Source organism: Nyctereutes procyonoides, unplaced genomic scaffold, assembly GCF_905146905.1.
Source record: "Nyctereutes procyonoides isolate TBG_1078 unplaced genomic scaffold, NYPRO_anot_genome, whole genome shotgun sequence".
Taxonomy (NCBI): domain Eukaryota; kingdom Metazoa; phylum Chordata; class Mammalia; order Carnivora; family Canidae; genus Nyctereutes; species Nyctereutes procyonoides.
This window is the reverse complement of record NW_026575126.1, coordinates 15,783,166-15,789,972: the sequence shown is the minus strand read 5'-3', so window position 1 is coordinate 15,789,972 and position 6,807 is coordinate 15,783,166. Positions and strand designations below refer to the sequence as shown.

The window sequence follows — 6,807 nt, the reverse complement described above, 5'->3', positions numbered from 1 at the left end:
AATAAAATCTACTTTAGATCCACTGTAACAAAACCTAAGCTTCCAAACTCTCTCCCTACTAGAGATAAATATGGCTCAGCAACAGGAATGCGGAAAACACCATGGACATTCCACAGAATCATGCTAGCAAAGTATAAGACCACAGTTTACCCAAGTTCAAGTTGCTTAACAGTTAAACTACTTCTAGAACAAAAATCAACACTCTTCAAAATAAGGTAACAAAATCCAGTGTCTCTGCAATGAATCATCTACAAAGTTTTATATGCAAACAAAAATTATGAGACATGGGGATCCCTGGGTGGCGCAGCGGTTTGGCGCCTGCCTTTGGCCCAGGGCGCGATCCTGGAGACCCAGGATCGAATCCCACGTCGGGCTCCCGATGCATGGAGCCTGCTTCTCCCTCTGCCTGTGTCTCTGCCTCTCTTTCTCATTCTGTATGACTATCATAAATAATAATTAAAAAAAAAAAGAAAAAAAAAACTTTAAAAAAAAAATTATGAGACATGAAAATAAATCTCATAGTCAAGAAAAAAGCGGTTAATATGAACCAACTTCTAGAGTTCCCACATATTAATTTTAGCACAGACTTTAAAGTAGCCATTATAAATATGTTAAAAAGAATCAAAGAAAAATGTGTTCAAGTAAGTAAAGGAATTTATGATCTTGATGAGGAAGTGGTGTCTCAGCAGAGTACAAAAAACTCTTTTTTATTTTAATTTTTTTAATTTATTTTTTTTTTCCATTTGAAAGTAGTCATTTATTAACTGACCAGATTACAAAAATAATCATGGTAGACACCTTAGTTCATCCTTCTAATAAGCCTATTGATCTGGTCTTCCCTGTTGCCAGCATCTCTACCTTCTGCAAAATGGGTGGCCTTTTTCTTCATTCCTCTGTGTGGAGAAGATAATTTGAAGGGCCATAAAAAGTTGTTTGCTTCTTTGAAACATTTTCCAACAGTATAGATCTCCTGAATCAGATCCTCCATGCAGATGATGCCATATTTACCAAGAGACTGAGCAATCAATGTGTTATCTGTCAGGGCAATTTGCTTCTTGTTGATCTTGCCATAACCACGCTTGTAGATCAGTTCATTCACTGACTTCAGGCCTGGGTACCCCCAAGCTATATATGGTTCCACAATCCTTAGCATGCTAACTGAAGCCTTGTTGAGCTTAACAAAGGTGCCATTGAAGAAGATCTGGTGAAGGAGAAGAAGCTGCAACACCTTTCGAACCTTTGGGCTCACACCATTGATACCTCTGATCCTGATGACAAATCCCAACTTGGGTTCTGCAGGCACCTAGAAGTTGCTGGCTTTTCTCACCATCCTCACCATGCGAATCTCAGTTCTGTACATCTGCCTGTATTCCTTGTGGTAATGCTTAGCTTTTTCATAGATAAGCTTCCTCCTTGCCTTTCGAAGCATCTTTTGGGCAAACTTTTTTCTCAGACGCTTGATCTTCAACTCTGCGAAGTTCCTTTGCTTTTTCTTAAGGGTTTCTGGCACAGCAGGAACCTTCTTCTTCTCTTCTGCACCCTCCATGGTTCCAGCTGGAAAAAGAGCCAAAAAACTCTTTTTTAAAAAGGGAAATTCTAGAGTGGAAAATCCTAACTAAAATTAAAAATTCACCAGATGAGCTTAACAGCAAGCTGTAGATGGCAGAAGAAAAAAAATCAAGGACCTTGAGTTAAAATTCAGGTATTTTCTAAAGAACAGAGAGAAAAATTAAAGAAAAGTTAACAGTGCCTCAGGACCCATGGAACAATATCAAATGGTTTAACATATATGTAACAGAGTCCCTAAGATTGAGTATAAGAAGAAAACATATTTTAAGACACAATGACTGAAATGTTACTAACTTTGATTTTAAAAATTGATTTATTTCCAAGTAATAAGCAGTAATAAATAAAGGAAAAACACATTAAATTGATGAAAACCAAAAAAAGAGAAAATTTGGAAGTAGAAAGAGACATATTAATCACAGGAAAGTAATGATACAAATAATGACTATATCAGAAGCAATAGGGGCCAGAAGATAATAGAATAATATCTTTAAATCTGAGAAAAAAAAACCCTGTCAACACAACTTTTGAAGGATTTCAGAAATAGTATCCAAAAACTCTTATAATAAAGCCTTGCATTATAAGAAATGATAAAAGACGTTCTTCAGGCTACAGGGAAGTAATGCCATATGGAACTTCAATCTATAGTAATGAATGGAGAGCACTGGAAATGGTAAGTAAATGGGTAAATATAAAAATCACTTACCATTTAAATGGAAAATAACAATGTTTTACAGTGAGGTTGACAGCTTTGAAAAAGTAAAAGGAAGGGCAGGTAAAAGGAGTTATATTCTTATAAATTATTATATTTGTGACATGGGAAGTAGCAAATGGGAAGGGTGAAGAGTCTGGTATAAAGAGTGAAGTGGTAAAATATTGGACAAAGAGCCTTTGATGAATTATACATGCATATGGTTAGTGCTAGAGCAACCACTTAAAAATTAAAAACAAAAAGTTACAGTAAAGAAGCCAATAGATGAAATAAGAGGAATACTTAAAACATATATATTTTTAAAAGATTTTATTTATTTATTCATTTATGAGAGACACAGAGACAGAAGCAGAAACATAGGCAGAGGGAGAAGCAGCCTTCCCATGGGGAGCCTGATGTGGGACTGGATCCTAGGACCCAGGATCACAACCTGAGCTGAAGGCAGGTGCTCAACCACTGAGCCACCGAGGTGTCCCAAAAACATATTTGATTAACCAAATAAAGGCAGGAAAAGAAAAACAGAGGAAAAATAATTTGAAGAGACAAATGGAAAGCAAATAATATGATGACAGATTATCCATAACAGTTTTATTTATAATAGTCCCAAGCTGAAAATAACCCAAATGTCCATCAACAAGGGAATGGATAAATAGTTTATTTATACAATGGGATATACTCTGCAGCAGAAAGAACACCACACATGACAACATAAATGAGTCTTTTTTTTTTTTGAAGATTTTGTTTATTTATTTATGAGAGACAGAGAGAGGCAGAGATACAGGCGGAGGGAGAAGCAAGCTCCATGCAGGGAGCCCGATGTGGGACTTGATCCTGGGTCTCCAGGATCATGCCCTGGGCTGAAGGCGGCACTATACTGCAGGGCCACCAGGACTTCCCATAAATGAGTCTTAAAAACAACTGAATAGCAGTGTAACAAGAAGGTACATGGTTCCATTTACATGAAGTTTTAGAAAAGGTAAAACTAATTTATAGAAGTAGAAATAAAAACAATAGCTTCCTGGGGCAGGAATGGGGGAGGAGCTTGATGGCAGTGGGACATGAAAGAACTTTCTAGGGTGATGACAACCTTCCATATCTTGTTTGGAGTGGTGATTTCACAGGTATATATACTTGTCAAAAAATCAAATGTAACATACCTATAGAATCTGTTCTCTTCTGCTTGGTAAGTGGCAAATACACGCATCTTGATCCCAGTCCAGTTTCTTTCTAGAATATCATATGGATTCTATATAACCACTTGCTGCTGATTTCCAGGTTTTTGTTTATTTTGTTTCTCAGTAGACATTATTATCTCATCGACTTTCATCAAGAAGAAAACTTCTAGGAATTACACAGTGATTGTTCGTACTAAAGAGTTACTAAAGTTTCCTTGTATTTCTGAATTTTCCCCAAGTAAAATTCCATGTGTTAGAATCATCTGGCTTATTTCTTTGCAAGGGAAATACTGGAGTGGTTTTTAAAATGAAGTTTCCTTCCTGGGAAAATAACTTTTTCTTTAAATAATATAGGGAATTGGGGAAAATTATAAATTTTTAGAAATATGATTTCAAAGAGCTGTTTTATCTTTTATTGCAATTGCTTTGGCTATTCTTAAGCAAACATTTGAAGATTCCTAGGAAATGCAACATGCCATATAGATATTTAAAAGTTGATTTTATTACATCACTTTTCTTCCAATCATATTGGGCTGATGATTTCATATTTGATTTGGAAAATTTCCTGGTTTATCCAAGTTTAGGTAATAATGTCTAGGCATTTGATATTAATCCTTTTTTTCTATAATTCACTTACTCATTGGGCTCTAATACTTTAAAATTCACATGCACATTTTCACACTTTAATGGTTGAAAGATTTTTCATGGTAACATTGTCACAATTTTGTTTGGAAAAGCTTTTACTTGAAAGTCACATATTGACATGTTGGGAAAATCTCCAAATTTAGTATGAAAAATAAAGCCTATTCTGATATATTTCTTTTTTTATTATTTTTTTATTCTGATATATTTCTTAAGAGGTTGGACTAGGAAAAAGATTTGTTAAGAAACAGCTAGAGTAGGATACTGAGAAGGAATAGGTGAATAATCTCTAAAATACATTTGAATATAAAAAAAAATCCTTTGGAGAGGATGAACTAGGAAGCACAGCAAAAACAAGACATGTGACAGAGGAAGGGATGCTCTAAGACTATGACCTTTAAGTTCTTCCCTGTAAGTTCTGAAAAAAATTGTCATGAGAACATGTTACATTGGGAGAAAGAGTCAGATTTGTCATAAGGAAGAATCACATTTCTACTTTTTAGAGATAAATCCCAAGCACAAAATGTTATTTCCTTCGAAGTCCAATGCCATTTTCATCTCCTCCAATGGCCCCATCCCTTGGTGAGCTCTCCATCTTTTGAGCTCCTTAGTACTATACTGTCTGCAGCAGTCATATAACATGGAATGTGCTGTTTTTTACTGTATTTGTGATCATCTTTACAACCTTTGGAGAATAGTAGTGTGCCTTTGTATATTTGTATCCCTAGAATCTTAGACAGTGTTGACACAAAATAAGTCCTCCTCAGTGATGATGAGATGTTCTCAGCAGACTGTAACATGCCCTTCTGGTATCTTTCTGCCCAACAGTATAGCACTGAATATTTCACCATTAAAATGTAACAGCTCATCTACTTGGTATGATTCTTTTCTAAACTATAAGATTTTGAGGGCTGAGATTATGTTTTATTCACCTCCTTACTCAATATTTTGCATATCAGAAGAATCTAAGAAATAGTTGTTTAATGGAAATATGAAAGAGGGAACTGAACCAGGAGGGGTAGACTTTAATCCTTTATGACTAATTTGTTAAAAAAAAATATTGAGCAAATGACTTAGCAACTCTGTGTCTCATATATACATATGTATATATGTATCAAATCTAACTCTTTCATATAGGTGTATATATATACCTGATAATAATAAAAGTTCTCTTTCCATTCTAAAATTCTAGGATTTGATGATGATGGTGGTAGTTTAACACAGAAAGGTACTTTAGTTCAAAAATGGATTCAGTGAGCCAGATATCAGTTCTTAGCAATTGGTTTTCTCCTGCCTCCAAACCTCTCATCATCTGGAACTTTAAGGACCCAACACAAGTCAGCATGCTGAAGATTTGGGGGATGACATTATTTCATAAATAGCTCCTCATTAGGAGAAGATTGGAGACCCTAGACCCTGGAGAATAAGTGTGAAAAGGTGATTTATGCCCATAGCTCAACAAGTGAAGCAATCTATTTCAATTTTGAACCAAAGGCTAATTTTCCAAGCATTCTTGATCCTCTTCCTTTGCCCATTCAGGAGGAACATCAGTTGATTTGATGAGTTCTCTAAGTTGTTGGGTATAGGAACCCTGCATATCCTGCATACATTGTTAACTACTACGTGTCCACACTGTTATAAGCTCTTTATGTATTATAACTCATTTGACAGACAAGGAAACCAAGGAAAGATAGCTGAGTTTACACAGGATAGAGGCAGGATTCAAATCATCATTATCTGACCCTGAAAGGATATTACAATGGTGCAGGATTTAGAGAAAACTCACTTTCTCAGAGGTGAGGATGGATGGAGGGACTGACAAAAAAATGAATAATGTAGGCTTTTAGACCAAAAAAAAAAAAAAAACAAAAAAAAAAACAAAGACTTACTGCCTTCATTCCCAAATACCTTTGCGTATGTGTAGACTATAGAGATGATTCCCAGACTGTTCATATTTATTTGGAAAGCCAGTTACCATTCCTCAGAGACCAGCAATGAGATTGCATTAACTGGTGATCTGAATTTCATCCAGGTCTGGTGGGTCCTGGGAGCAGACCTTGCCTGACAGAGTGCAGCTGTGCTGTCAGTCAGCAGGCTGGGGCAGGTGGGCCTCGTTAGGAGCTACAGAACCAAATAAAGGACTCAAAGGCAAAGGTTGCTCTTTCCTTCCAGCCAGAAGATGGAATATTTATCAAGTAGCATTCTGGAGAAGTTTTACTCTGTTGCTTTTCATTTCCCCAGGGTAAACCTCATGATTTGGGACAGAGAACCAGTAATTCTGGTTTATGTAATTATTCATATTTCCTTTATTCATAATGCTTCCATATTCATAATTAATAACTGTAAATAAAACTGAAGCACACACAGTCTTCTTTTGACACAGGGGGAATTGTCTTCTAAAGAGCTGGCAAATTCTCTTACTCATCTTACTGGAACCAAAGTCTTTTGGCCAGTAAGTCTGAGTCTTTCAGCAAGCATTATTTATAAGAGAATCACAGTTATTATTTTGGCTTATATTCTGAAATATTTGCAGCAGTTTCTGAGTGGGGATATGCCTAGCTCTTGATTTGAAAGACTAAAAAGTTTTCACGTATTTCTTCTTTTTCAATTAGTCCTGGAAACTTCAAATATTAAACAAGTAAAAGTCTCCCAGGGTTGGTTTTTTTTTTTTAAGAGTTTATTTATTTATTAATGAGAGACATACAGAGAGAG

At 35.7% G+C, this 6,807-nt stretch overlaps 1 pseudogene; it reads right to left on the bottom strand.

The window, feature by feature from the left end:
- Positions 1-799: 799 nt before the first annotated feature.
- LOC129520060 (60S ribosomal protein L7-like) lies at positions 800-1,546 on the bottom strand (annotated as a pseudogene).
- Between the last annotated feature and the right edge of the window lie 5,261 nt (positions 1,547-6,807).